Source organism: Saimiri boliviensis, chromosome 1, assembly GCF_048565385.1.
Source record: "Saimiri boliviensis isolate mSaiBol1 chromosome 1, mSaiBol1.pri, whole genome shotgun sequence".
Classification (NCBI taxonomy): domain Eukaryota; kingdom Metazoa; phylum Chordata; class Mammalia; order Primates; family Cebidae; genus Saimiri; species Saimiri boliviensis.
In genome coordinates this window covers 179,809,855-179,825,665 of record NC_133449.1, presented here as the reverse complement: position 1 = coordinate 179,825,665, position 15,811 = coordinate 179,809,855, and the positions used below count along the sequence as shown (strand labels likewise).

Here is a 15,811-nt window from a genome sequence, read left to right as displayed (position 1 = left end):
ACTGGAGGAATTTGAAGCCACTGAGGTACAGATAGCTGTGGGACAATATTGAAGACTTTAATATAGATGGGATTAAATCCACAAATGACAAAATCAAAAGGGCAGTACAGAGGAATATTTGAAAAGGTATTAGCCAAGAATTTCCAAAATTGGTGAAAGAAAATGGACCATATATTCAAGAAGCTTATGTAAGGTTTATTGCTGAGGTAAAATGAGGGAACTGAAGCAAGTATAAGGAAATGAGAAGCTAATTTATTTAGCTCCCAGGTGAGGTTTTGTGGTCCAAGAAGGGGCCAAAGAAGTTGCACCTGGCTGTTTAGGGCATGGGGTTTTACGGGGAGGAAAGGCAACTGATAGGCTATTGGGGAAACAAAGTGAAGACAATTCTATTGGCTGTTGAGTAGCAGGAAATACATGGAGCTAGTTGCTATTGGTAGGTGGGAAGGACCTTGGGTAAGTGGACCTTAATTGGATATTGGGGAAACAAAGTGAAGGCAATTTTATTGGCTGTTGAGAAGCAGGAAATACCTGGAGCTAGTTGCCATTGGTAGGCAGGCGGGACCTTGGGTAAGTGGGCCTGCCGGGGCATACGGGGCCAACTGCTACTGGGCAGGGTTTGATGGGGCTTCTTTAAAAAAATTTTTCTGCAGGGTTATTTAACAGTGGGCTGGGGGTTGGATGCATAGTTTAGTGCTGAGGTGGGCTTGGGTATGGTATGTAGAGGCAGGTGCGGGGAAGCCATGTGGCGAGGCCAGATAATGAGCTTGAGTGATGACATAGTTATCAGGGGCAGAGAGAGATAGATGTGTCCATTTAACTCTCTGCAAGGCAGCCTGCCTTACAGCTTAGAAATCTCTAACATAATAAACAAAATTTAAAACAAATAAACCAAATCAAACATCACCTAGATACATTATAGTCAAACTTCTGAACATCAGAATTAAAGAGAGTACCTTGAAGATATACGGAGAATAATACTATTACAAGATACAGAGGAATAAAAGTAAGAATTACAGCATACTTTTCATTAGAAACTAAGTAAAAAAGAAATAGAGCAATATCTTTATGTTCTGAAGAAAAAAATTCATCCAGATTTCAGTATGTATCAAATATATATTTTAATAAGGGCAAAGTAAATAATTCTTGGAAAAACAAAACCTGAGAGAATGTAAGCATACCTGCATGCAAGAAATAAATAAATTTCTTCAGGCATAAGAAATAGTGTAACAAATGGGAATCTGATCTACACAAACAATATGAAAGCACTGGAAAGGGTAAAGGTAAAGATAAATATAAAAGGCTTTCTTTTTTTTACTTTTAATCACTAAAAGATAATTGACAATTTAAAACATAATGAAAACAATGTATTTGGTGGTTATACAACATCAGTGGTATAATAGTTCATTTTCACACTCCTATAAAGAATACTTCCTGAGACAGGGTAATTATAAGGAAAGAAGTTTAATTGACTCAGAGTCCTGCAGGCTTAACAGGAAATATGGCTAGGTGGCCTCAGGAAACTTATGACGGGAGGGGAAGCAGGCACCTTCCTCATGAGGTGGCAGGAGTGTCAGCCAGAATGAGAAAGTGCTGCATTTAAAACCATCAGCTCTCATGAGAACTCCCTCATTATTATGACAAGCATGGAGAAAAAATGACCCTCTGATCCAATCATATATATATATATATATATATATATATATATATATGCACACACACACACACACACATATATATATACACACATATGTGTGTGTGTGTATGACAATTATATATATATAAAGAGGACAATTGCCATGCCTATCACAGTAATCAATTGACATTACTTGTTGTACTTTTGTCCTGTCTTTACCGTATGAGATTAGCTGAAGTAACAGGGGAACCATTATTTATAGACACACACACATATACATACACACACACACACACACACACACACACACACACACACACACACAGATGGAGAGAGAGAGAGAGAGACAGAGAGAGAGAGAGAGAAGAAGGGATTTATTAGGGGAATTGGTTCATTTGATTATAGAGGCTGAGAAGTCCCATGGTAGGTCTTATGCAAGCTTGAGAACCAGAAAAGTCAGCCAATAGTGTGACACAGTTCAAGTTCAAAGGTTTCAGAACCAAGGAAGTCAATGGTGAACTCTCTCAGTCTAAAGCCAAAGGCTCAAGAACCCCAGGGGAAGAGGGTTTTGCAGGGAGGAGTGCAAGTCTCAAAGAGTGGAGGATCTGGAATTCTGCTGTCCAAAGGCAGAATAAGGGTGTTCAGGCACTAGAAGAGACAGCAAGAATTCTCCTTTCCTCTACATTTTTGTTCCATTCTAGCAGGCTGATTAAATGATGCCTGCCCATAGTAAATGCACATCTTCTTTACTCTGTCCACTGACTCAAATGCCAAACTCTTTTTGAAACACTTTCACAGACACCCCTAGGGCAGTTCAATATTCTAATCTAATGCCAAACCACCTAGATTATTTTTAACAGAAGAAGGCCAGGCTCAATGCCTACTGAAGCACTAAGAATACTTAGTGCCTTTCCAGCTACCTGAGTATCACTTAATCCAGTCATGTTGATACCCAAAATCAGCCATCATGGTTAGTAACAGGTAAAATGTATTTGCTAGTAGCTCCATCCATGTAATTCCTCAATAATTAATATTCTGAGCCAGACTTTAAATGTTAAATGAGTTTATCAGACAGTCCTCATCTGTCATATGAATGACTACAGTTCTTATTACTTTCCTAAACTTCCTCCCTGAAAATACAATCACTTGGACATCTTCAATGTAGTACGTAATTCTTGATAATTATTGATTCCAAGTTGATCCACCCTTGAATATGGCAGTGCATGGACATACAGCTCATATACTCTCAAAATTCATACATTGAAACCTAATCTCCAATAGTGATGGTATTAGGAGGTGAGGCCTTTGGGAGGTGATTAATCATGAGAATGGAGCCATCATGAATCGGATAAGGGACCTTATAAAAGAGGTGCTACAAAGCTCCCCAGTCCTTTTTGCCATGTGACAATCCAGGCAGGCCCTCATCAAATACCAAACTGCCAGGTCTTTGGAGTTTCCAGCCTCCAGAACTGTGATAAAGAAATTTCTGTCATTTATAAGCTATCCGGTCTATGCTTTTTTTGTAATAGCAGCTCAAACAGACTAAGGCAAATGGTGTGCTGATGAATTCAAATAGCCCTGTGGCAAAAAGCACACATGTATATTAAATTTCATCTTATAAAATGTAAATTGTGCCTGATGGGACTCTGAGACAGAAATGAAAACGAAGACAATTGTCATGTCTACTATGGCAAATCAATTGACTTTCCCTGTTGTACTTTTTGTCCTGTCTTTACTATATGAGTATAGCTGAAATAATAGGGGAACCATTATGTTTCTGCCCCACAGTCTACTCTGTCTTGAGAAATTCTGCCTTGAGTTCTGGATCGACAGGACTATTAGAGAGTTTTAGGATTGGTACTTTACCTTCAACTATTTTCCTAATCAGGGCAACTATCCCTTGTTGCCCTCCTGGAAATTCACATTACTTATGAGAAATCAGAATAAGATCATTAGCATGTTTCCAAGAAGATAAGAAGCCCTCCTTATTTGCTAGCATTAATACCAACGCACACATCCCTGGTTTATACTTTCTTCCTCTTTCGTTTTTTTTCTCCTCTCCCCTCCCCCTCCTCTCCTGATCTCTTCTCTTCCTTTCTCTCTCTCTTTCTCTCTCTCTCTCTCTCTCTCTCTCTCTGTCTCTCTGTCTCTCTGACTCTATCTCTCTCTCCTCTCTCTTTCATTGATTTCATCATCTAGTCTAGCCCAGTGGGTATTCTTTGAGCTATCAGGCTAAAGACCCTGAGAGATACAAGGAAATTTTACCAATGTTCTATAGCCAAGTGATGCATATGCATGAAGCTATGCTTTTGTCCTTGACTGTCTCTTCTTTCTCTGTAGGTGGAAGGATTAAAACAAATGATGCATTTTTCATATAGCAAGAATATAGATTTTTTTTCCTTTTTATTTCTCTCTTCCAAATATACTGCATCTCTCATAAATGCTGGTGTAATTTTCTTTGGCAAGTTTAAGCTATTCCATGCACTTAGTCACATACTTTCAAACACGTTTTTGTCACAGAAATGTAGTTCCACTTTAGAAAGACCATCAGTCCTGTGATCAGGGCCTAAGATCAGAGCTCCATTTCCCTACTCATACATCTTTCTGGATTTTTTTAGCAGCTTTATTTTCCACTTATTATTTGTCATGTATTCTACCAAGAGCTTTAGAAACAGTTTTCAAAAAAATATTTTAAACCTTAGATGCTTTAGAAAGTACTTAATATCATTTCCATTTTACAATTGAAATTGAGGAATGGATGGGCTAAATAAGTTGCCCAAGATCACAAAGTAAATTGTTGTGAGATGGAAAATGGCATTTTTGTCTCCAAGAATGTATTTATTTAATTTCTAATAATAACTATCAATTTTTAGGGCACCTGTTTTTCAAGCTCTGTTCTACAAGCCCACTGTCTTCCTGGCTAAACATCTCTATGATTGCTCCTGAGAGAAGATGGAGCTATAGCCATTTCCCACCAAAAAAAAAAATTATATCATGGAAGAGAGAAGGCTATGCCAAGAGATGGGAATAAATTCAGTTCTGATCATACTATTTGATCCTTGAATTTAGCCCTGCCTGAATCCAGATTCCCCTGAATTTTTTTAATTATATGAACAAATTCCCATTACTTGCTCAAGCTAGTTTAAATCATGTTTTCTGTTACTTGTAATGATATTTTAGTGGAGCCAGGCTTTAAACCCAGCTCTGTATTACTTTAAAGTTGATGTAATAATCTATATATGAAAGTGCCTTTCAATGGTTATTATACTGAGGACAGAGGAAGTTCAAGAATATCTTCACTAATATCTATTGACTTATAAGTAAAAGATACTATACTTTCCTTCTTCTATTAATAATGAGAAAATTGTCTTGTAAGAAATCAAATGCATACAATGTGGCAATTTATTGAAGAAATGCAAAAGTAGTAGCTGCCTTTCTCAAAATAATAACTTATATATGAGTTTTTCATCATTAATGCCATTATAATTTTCTGTAGACATGGGGCATGTTTTACTTGAAAGTCTCCAGTTAAGAGAGATCTCAATGCTATTTTTTTTCTTTTTCCAAAAGCAATCATCTGATATGTGACATTTTTCCCTGCTAGCTTAAATTATGTAACTGTTTATTTTATTTTTTTTTTTTTTTTGAGACGGAGTTTCGCTCTTGTTGCCCAGGCTGGAGTGCAATGGCGCAATCTCGGCTCACCGCAACCTCCGCCTCCTGGGTTCAGGCAATTCTCCTGCCTCAGCCTCCCGAATAGCTGGGATTACAGGCACACGCCACCATGCCCAGCTAATTTTCAGTATTTTTAGTAGAGACGGGGTTTCACCATGTTGACCAGGATGGTCTCGATCTCTTGACCTCGTGATCCACCCGCCTCGGCCTCCCAAAGTGCTGGGATTACAGTAACTGTTTCTTAATAGGAGTCACATATAGGGCCCATTTGCTTTACTTCTTTTCTTTCTAGTGCCAAATCAATATATTCTAGTGATGGGACAGATGACTCTGTTCTCCTCCGGCCTCCACTAACAAGGAAATCACTTCACCTGATTTAGACTCGTCAGACCTGACCTCATATTTAAGCCATCAGAATGAATTGGAGCCAAAGGAAAAGTGACTATCCTCAAAGACACAACCCTTAGCAAGGCTGATAAAAGACTTTTTCACTTGGCACATGAAGAATTTGCTACTCCTTGTGCTGGATGAAAACACAGTGTGTGTTAATTTTTGAATGATACCTATGCTTCCTGGCTCCAAAATGAATGAAGTTCTGTGATTGTCAAGATACTCATTCATTAATGCCCTTAGCACAGAAACACTCAGTAGCAAATCTTGTGGCCCATGTACTGTACCCACCTTAGCCAGACTGCTGGATAGTTTCTGTATATGACTTCTCTGACTTTGTGTGTGTGTGTGTGTGTGTGTGTGTGCGTCTGTGTATGCATCTGTGTGTGCATGTGTGTGACAGAATTTCATTTTTGTTGCCCAGGCTGGAGTGCAATAGCATGATCCCGTCTCACTGTAACCTCTGCCTCCCAGGTTCAAGTGATTCTCTTGCCCCAGCTTTTCAAGTAGCCCGAATTACAGGCACCCACCACTACGCCCAACTAATTTTCATATTTTTAGTAGGATGGGGTTTCACCATGTTGGCCAGGTTGTTCCCGAACTCCTGACTCCAAGGGATCCACCGAGCTCAGCCTCCCAAAGTGCTGGGATTACAGGTGTGAGCCACCGCACCTGGCCCATTACTTCACTGAAGTTAGTGCCAGCCATTTACTGAGCAATAAGTAAACATGGAACAATTAACAATTATGTGTAAAACATGGCAGCAACATAAAGCAGATGTAGTGAGTTTGCAGAAAAAAATCCCAAGACACAGAGCTGCTTGATAAAACAGGCTTAGCAACTAGCTTTGATTTCATTTAGATTCTTCATTTTTCAGGCTTCCAAATATTGCCTCATTACTGCTCTGAGTACCAGTGATGCCTCCTGCAGGCTGGGGGATAGAAAACAATATTTTTCATATGTATAAACTAATTTTACTGTGAGATCTCTTAATATATCAGTTCTCAACTTAGACCTATGTGAGGTATGGAGTTGGGAGGGAGTAGAGGGAAGGTATGGAAACTTTACAGGTTGAGTAGAGGCCAAGAGACTAAGACCTGTTTATGCAAAATATCAATGGACAGTTAATTGCCTTGAGACCTCTGCCTCAATTTTAACTTTGCATCCTTGCCTAGGGGAAAGGAGTGGAGCATTCATTCATCAACCTATTTATTGAGAGTCTGTGATTATCAGTCACTCTAAGTGGTGGTAGTAAGGTGAAGGTTTAGGGAGGGAGAGTGAAAAGAACAAAATGATTTTTATCCTGAAGAAAATCATAATGAGTGGAAAATTAAAACAATTTTTTAAGTCAATGGAATAGAAATACATTCAGGGTAGTTGAAAGTTCAAAGGAGCCTCCCATCATTTCTCCCCATACTCTAACCCTATCACACACACTTTCACCCACTAAGACTTTTCCAGCTTGGATTCATAACAATTGTGTTTTCAGTATGCTCTCTGACTCAATCCCTGTCTTTTTCAGACTCAGAGTTCACCTCCTCCAGGAAGCCTTCCTTGAGATTGCATTCCACACCTGGCTCTACTTACTTGACCAGAAGTACTTTAAAGATTACATCTTTATATTTTGTATCTGCAGGATTTGAAATATAGTGAACATTCAAGACATATTTGATGAATAAAATACTGTCCAATCCCTTTGTTTTATAGATTGGTTGATGAAGACATTAGGTGATAGGACTTTGGGCCAATATTGAACATCTACGGTGAAGTTTATTTAGTGCTGTTTTTTGTTCACTGGCCTATCCACTCCAACCTGACTTTTGTCTTTACATCACATGACTGCCCAAGGTGCTCTCTGTTATAATACATGCCAGTCCAAATATACATCTGACAGACAATGCAGCTGCTCACATCTGTCAGATGGCTCCTTCTCTGACAACCGAGGATAATTTTTTTCCTCCAAGAATTGAAACTAAGACTTCAAAAAACTTTGACAGTTAACTTTATCACCCTCAGTGGAGGAATAAAAATCTCTTTGACATCTAAGACAAAATGGCCATTCACCATCTATCCAAAAATTCTAGTGAGGACAACCATACTTTCTGAGGCATGCTGAATAGCTAAATTTTAAAATTCTTTCTCACAATTGGCTGAAATATGACTGAAGTTTCACCTATTTATTCTTCTTCTTCATGATGAAACTACAGATGTTTGTTAAGTGTTCTCTGTGACAGGTTGGTCTGATTGGACCTTCCATAGTATTACATATTCCCACATCCCCTCATGGCTATGAATCTCATAAGGATGGATCTGAACATCAGAAATATCACTGTTTTTATTCAGGTACTGATGGCGTTATAAAAATACATATAAATATGTGGGTTAAAAAAAGGAGGTGGAGGTAGCATGACTGTAAGAAGAGGGAATATTCTAATGACCTGTCTTGAGTGAAGCTGATGAGACTTTGCGTACTACTGTACATGTTAAGGCTATGCAGCTTATTTAAAGAGAAATTTGGAATTTGTCATTTAAAAGTAAGTTTAAATAGAGTACTAATATCTAGGAAGGTCAACTTTGTTAATTCAACACAAATAAAAATCCAAGTCATGGTCATTCAGCACACATAAAGTCAAACTAATTTCAAATAAAATTACTGCTTGGCTGAATGCTTAAACAATTTTTGATTGCTGGAGTGAATCAAAGAATACTCATAATGTTAGCTCATTAGATTCACAGAGAAATGTGCCGATTTAATTTAAGTGTTCTGCTGTTCATTTCAACTTTACCTTCTTTTCTTACTTTGGATCATTAGATGCTTTTGTTAATCCTGTTTGACAAGCTGCATCTAGTCTTGCGAATTTAACCCTTTTGTGAATTGTCTTTGCTACTAAAAATTCTGTAACTATCAATCACTTGAATCATGTGGAGTCATGAAAAATGTCTGATCGTTGAATGCACATCTTTTCTCTCTCCATCTGTAATATCTTTCTATGTAAAGAATAAATTAGAAACTTATCTCTAATGTTAATATTTCTGAAACTTTATGTCACTTTTCATATGATTTATATGTAAAAATTATTTCTGAATATGATAAAATTAATCCCAGAGTTAATATAGGTTCAGCTGATATTTTGTCTCAGCTTTTATTTTATAGTTTGGTGAACTATGGGAGATTTAGGGTGAAATCTTAATTTATTGTTGTCACATAATGTTTCCCTGCATATAGGAAAAGAGAATATTGTTAAAAATTACAAAATTACCCTAAAAAGAGGATCCCCTTTTTTCTTTAAGATATGTAAAAGTTTGCACTCAGAAAAGTTGAATGTTACGTATATATCTCTGGTATTTTAGGTTTTTCACTTCAGGGACTGCATGATAATTCTCACTAAATCCATTTGACAAAATATCTGTTCCTCTGTTTAAGAATTGTTTAAAGACTGCAGTAAATGGTAGTGTGGTATTAGATAAATTCTATCCCCTGCCTCACCTCTAACCACTGCACTCTTAGACCATGGACAAGTTTTAAAAATAAATTAACATGTTAAATTCAATTATTCAGTCAAGTGGACATTGTAATCTACCCTCTCCCTAATGTGTCTGCCTCCAACATATGAAAACCACAATAGCTTGACCCCAAGGATTCAGACTGTTGAATTTGCCCCTACCAAGCAGAGGTGGTGGACAGCATTATGAATAATAGCTAAAAATTGTTTATATTTTTATTTTAATAGGGAATAAAGAGAACTATAAAAATCCTTTAACTGTTTCCTCCTATCTATTAGCGTCTCAAAATTTCTGACTCACAGCAAGTAGAAAAATCACAAAATTTGCTTCAAAACAAAAATATTAAAACCTCAACTGCATGGTTTTCTATGATGTAACTCAGTTATTATAAACTCTGCTTTGTCTCATAGGAATACAGTTATTCACTAAGAATCTTCAGAACAAAGGAAAAATAAACATATAAATGTTAAGATTTGTTCCATTTCAGCTTTGCGCAACGGCAGTATCACAGCCAATGAGGTTTATCTGAGGCGTGATTATTGCTAATTGAAAACTTTTCCCAATACCCCGCCATGAAGACTTAAAATAAAGTAGGCACTGGAAATTTCTGACAGTCTTTATGGAGATTGAATGATTAAAAAAAAAATAAAAAAAGATTTGTCCCATTTCATACCTCATCTAGCATGGTTTATTTTCAAGTTACTACAAACATAGCCATTTTTTCTCTAGAACTCTTTCTCCAGGAGACTGAATTGTAGTGATAATACTGATTGGAATGATATCCATTTTATACTTAAAGACAGCTTCTTGGGTGTTATAAGAATGGTAAAATAAAGACTGTGTCTAAACAAAACAGCAAAAAAAATGCAATCTTGGGGCTATCTGGGCTTAAAAAAAGGATTTTCTATTGTAATTACCTAACCATTTCAGAAAAAAAAAATTAATGTCTCAGTTAACTCATTTAGTCTGGCCATCTATCATTGTCATTGTAAATATCCATTTCGAGTATTTGGGCACACGTTTTGTTTACAGGTACATGAGAAAATATAGCATATAGTTAATATATTAAACTGGCTGTCTTTATATCACAGCATCATTTATTTAATCTATTATGTTGTTTAGCCAAAACCAAACATTGAAAAGCAAGCATGGATATTGTAGTTTTTTTCACAGAAAAAAAAAGCTTGACTATTATTTTTATGAAGTTGCAAAGAATTACAATTTTCATTCACACCTCATTTCAAGAAAATGAGCAAAGGATACTTATAGACATGCTTTTGATAGATACCTCAGTGACAATGGAAGTCACTTTTAAATTATAAGGTAAAATGTGAAACTAATAGATGAAATTTGACATGTTAAGAGTTTCATCTTCCTCAATTATAAAGATAAGAACCAATGTAGTTTGAAAATAGCAAAAGTCTTTCACTATCCTATGGATAGATATTTTGGAAAACCTATTACTTTTACAAATTAAATTTAAAACTCTACTGCCTGGTTGTTTATTTGTTTATATATTTGTATTCCATCTTATTTTAATAAAGTTTTAAGAGGAAAACATCTGTGTGATTTACATTTTATTTTTCAGGGTGCTTCAGTAGGCTACATATTAGTAAATCTATTCTAAATCCACTTATTTTTCAACAAATATTAATTATTATACAACAGAAACCATGTGAGGTAATGGAAATACAATAGTAAATCAAACAGACACAGTCTTCATTCTGAAAGAATAAGAGAGATGAACATAAACGCTAGTAGAAGAATAAACTGTAAGTTGGGGTAAATGCTATGAAAGAATAAAAAGGAATGGAGAAAAATGTGTGTGTGTGGGTGGAATGAAGCTACATTACACGTGGTAACATTTCTTTGAGAAATGGATATTGAAACATTGAATTAAATAATTAAATGGTAGTAGTTGCATAAAAACTGGAATAAAGTAAATGACAAGCAGAAGAACTCAGTGAAGAAAAATGTGGCAGGCATATAATGAACAATAAAGGTATTGTTGTATTGAGCAACCCACCAGGGAGAAAGCAAGAAGAATCAGATTCAGGAAGGCACTTGAATTTTTATTCCAAGTGCAACAGAAAGACTTTCAGCAGAGAACGGAAAAGATCTGCTTCAAATTTTAAGATGATGTATAAGGAAGGCAGCCAGGGTGTAAGCAGGGAGATCACTTGAGAGACTGCTGCAGAAGTTCATATGAGGATCAACATGATAGACAAATGTGGTAGCTTTAGACAAGGAAGCAAGAGAAATTCATAATATAAAAGAAAAATTGACTGAAACTTGAATCATTGAAACTTTCTAACAAATTGTATGTCATGGTGAGCAAGAGGCAAGAACAAACTGGAAGAAAAAAATAGCGTCTAGGTTTCTGCCTTCAGAAATTTGGTATATGATAGAACATTTACTTATATGCGGAAAATTCAGATTTGAGTAAAAATAAAAGGTTCTGTTCTGCATGTTGAGTTTGACATTTTTGAGGTATCCAATTATGGATATTAAGAGTTGAATTGGAATTTAGAACCCAGAGGAGAGATTTGGGCTATAAATATATATTTTTTTATATTATCAATACATGGGTTTAATTTGGGATAATCTTTTTTTTCTACTGATGATAATATGATCATATGTTCAGGATTAAGTACAGCCCCAGCTACAATTCAAATCATTGTAATTAGTGGGAAAGAATATTTAGGGGCCCATAGGTTTCTTGATATTTTCTCAATAAAACTAGATCACATCCTTTGTAGGGACTGGAGACCATGATCCTTAGCAGACTAACACAGAAACAGAAAACCAAACATGGCATGTTCTCACTTTTAAGTGGGACCTAAATGAAGTGAACAGATGGACACATAGACAGGAACACCACAGAATGGGATCTATTACGAGGTGGAAGGTAGGAGAATGGAGAGGATCAGGAAAAATAACTAAGGGATACTAGGCTTAATATCTGGGTGGTAAATTAATGTATATAACAAACTCCCATGACACACATATACCTGTGTAACAAACCTCCACATCCTACACATGTACCCATGAACTTAAAATGAAAGTTAAAAGAAAAAACTGTATCTGTGGTTACTTAGCATTTTCACAAGAACAAATTTATAGAGTTATAGATAATGATACAAGGCACAGTTTTCCACAAAATAGTACAAGACACAATAATGAATTTTTTTTTTTTGCTATGAATAGTCAAATCATGCTATCAAGTATGAAGTATCCAGGGATTAGCCCAGAATACAAACTTTCATTAAACCATAGCATTTATTTCTATTAGCGCTCATCCTTTTGAATTCTGACTGCTTGAATTCAACAACTGATCAGAACTTTCTAAAATTATAAATTTTATCTTCTTAACAATTTACTCTTGTCCTTAGATAACAATTTAATGAATGGAATATCATCTCAATGAAAATACCACTTGTTCCAGGAGATACATATAAAATAGCAATTTCACAATGGCAAGAATATTACACAATAAATTCATTTGAGTATCCAACTGAATAGTTGATTAGAATCTCAGATTTTGTTTAAATAGATAATATGTTATCATTACTTAGTTCAAAAAGATTTACTAACTTCCATCATGTGATAATTTATTTTATGCACTGGAGAAATCACTAGGGAAACAAAAAAATAAAGAAATAATTTATCAGCATTCAAGGGTTCAAAGGGGAAACTGAAAGGTAGCAAAAAACCCATGTAATATCATATGATATGGGCAATAATAGTAACATGTGTAAGTAATATTAACATGTAAACATAGTAACATGTAATAACACATTAGAAAAGTTAGCGGCATGCCTATGTAAGTAGCTTTAAAAGATAAGTCAGAATTCACAAGAATAAGGAGAATATCACACGGAGAAAACAGTGTGAGCAAAAATGCAGATGTGACCACAGGAGGAAAGCTGGTCCCTGGGCCTCCTACCTTCTCTTCCCAAACTCCATTCTCTCACACTTCTCTTCTTTGGCCACTCCTGTGAGCTAGGTATGATCACACTGCACATGTAATCTAAATTCATGAAGATGAAACTGGGAAGAGGCTGGTATAGTACATGGATGAGGGTTGGCATCATTTAGTGAAGGAATTGAAGGATTTCTGGTGCCAGAAACATGGTTTAGAAGAGGGAGACACACATTATCCCAGTGAACTTGTCTCTTGCCCTGACTTAAGGATGGTACTGGCTGCAGTCACCTACATTTTCACTATTTATGAGATATATTAGTGTAAATGCAGACTCTCAAGCCTTAAGATATTTTTCCAAGTGCTAATATTGGATACAGTATTCTCCATAATAGAATGATCAATGATGGTTGCCTAAGACAACGAAGAATAAATAAAATTATTTAAAATAAGTGAAGAGAATGTAGCCTTGTCAGCAGTTTATATTCATTTTAAAAATTATGCTTTGTTTCCTCTTGTAACTTAATAAAACTAAATGTAACAGATGGTTTTTTCCTAATTTTTAGCAAGATTGCAACACTTTTCTCTAAAAGTTTTGATAGTTGATATTGTCTGTCATCTTCCTTGTGGGAAAACAGTTCAATTAACTGATGTATTAAAAAGTCATTTGCTACAACAGAAGAACACTCATCTTCATTCTATCTCATTTTCATAATCCTTTGAAACACCCTAAACATAATGGAAAACAAATAAATATGCCAGACGATTTATAGAGTTACATAGCAGTCCATCCTCTTTGCTCGCATGTATTTATTTTGCCATTTCTGCTTGAATGTTTTATTCTCTGATGAACACAGTATTTTCTAATTATTTTGAAGAAAGCTTAACAGAGATAGGAATAATCCATTAAACATGGTCTTGTTCCTGCAACTTCGTTACCTATTTTAGAAATTTAATTCTTGTTATAACTTCAGTTGATAAACATGTTAATAGGAAATTTGACTGAGAAAAATAAAAGCATAAGAAAGACATATTCCCTTGACACAAAAGTCCTCTACAAATGATTTCTTACAACTTTTCTTGGGTGAAAATTCTAACATATCTTCACTGATTAAATTTTATGGTCCCCTAATAAACAATCCTATCTTTACTTTGACACAACTAATCACAGAAGCCTAGCCAATGTATTATCTATAAGGATTTTTGTCCTCAGTTGACATTTACTTTTCAGATTGTAAACGAAAAATAAAATTCTAAGCTATTCAGCTAACTGAATGGAACCCATCTCTTGGCCAAGAAGATCCCCCAGTCTCCACAAAAAAGAAAAACCCTTCAGACTCTGACAGGAAGTGGGAGTTGAACATGCCTCATTATACCCTTCCTCCCTTTGTTGCTTCCCTTTTATCCTAACTACTTATGTGAAGGTCCAGAACTCCTGACAATAATACAGCTGCACTAGGTTGCCATTCTTTAAAACAAAGCTGTTACTTCAGTTCAATAACTGATCAGAACTTTCTGAAATTATAAATTTTCTCTTACTTCTTGCCATTTTTCTCTTGTACTTAGAGGCAACAGGGTTTACATTTCATTAAGTCTATTCCCACATCCTTGGTGAGATTTGCCCATGATTTCAGACTTTTCCTGGGGAAATAAACCCTATTCCCAATTTGAAATGTGATGGATTTTGAGAATTTTGAATCAGGAAAGACTTATAAATGAATTCTGTTTTATTTCATGAGCATGTAGCACAAGATAAAGTGGCAAGAATCTTCAACTGCTATTTATTTGCCATGATTGTGAGAGCTAAAGAAGAAGGAAAGTTTAATGTTTCTCAAAGAGCAAAGACAAACAGATTTCAGAAGGCTGAGGATCAGCATCACATAAAGAACAAGCTGAGGAGCAGGAGATCCCTAAGAGAGTCAAGAAACTGAGAGAGGATAGGTTTATGGGAAGGAAGAAGAGATGAATAGTGTGAAATGTCATCTAGTGGGGTAGGTTTCTGCTAAAAAACTGAAAATCTGCTAGACAAATTCAAAAAGAGCTGTAATGCTACATTATGTCTTTTTAAACATGTACTCTACTACTTTAAATTTTTTATAAAAAATTTAAGTAATTTGGCCGGGTACGGTGGCTCAAGCCTCTAATCCCAGCACTTTGGGAGGCCGAGGTGGGCGGATCACGAGGTCAAGAGATTGAGACCATCCTGGCCAAAATGGTGAAACCCCTTCTATACTGAAAATACAAAAATTAACTGGACATGGTGGTGTGCGCCTGTAGTCCCAGCTACTTGGGAAGCTGAGGCAGGATAATTGCTTGAACCCAGGGGGCAGAGGTTGCAGTGAGCTGAGATTGTGTCACTGCACTCCAGCCTAGAACCTGGCTACAGTGTGAGACTCTGTCTCAAAAAAAAAAAAAATTAACTGATTTTTACGTAAGTTTTACTTGATTTTACATCATTTAAAAATAGTATAAACAAGACATCATATATTTATCCTACTTTAATGAGTTTATTATTTAACAAGTTGTTTCTTACACCAACACCTTTATCCAATTTAATGAAATATTTAATAAATTTTTAGTTTAATACATAACTGATTCAATGTATCTAATAATTTGTTTATGATGATATTAATAAAGTAAAAATCCTAAATAATAAAAATGTGTTTCTGGCTAGCCATACTTTTTAT

General features: G+C 35.7%; 2 non-coding genes across 2 annotated transcripts; one reads left to right on the top strand and one right to left on the bottom strand.

The window, feature by feature from the left end:
* Positions 1-9,687: 9,687 nt before the first annotated feature.
* On the top strand, positions 9,688-9,828 carry LOC120365400 (U4 spliceosomal RNA). Its single transcript, XR_005580343.1, has one exon. It is a non-coding gene; the product is annotated as a U4 spliceosomal RNA (small nuclear RNA).
* Positions 9,829-15,116: 5,288 nt separating this feature from the next.
* LOC120365721 (U7 small nuclear RNA) lies at positions 15,117-15,176 on the bottom strand. The gene has a single exon (XR_005580592.1). It is a non-coding gene; the product is annotated as a U7 small nuclear RNA (small nuclear RNA).
* Positions 15,177-15,811: the final 635 nt, after the last annotated feature.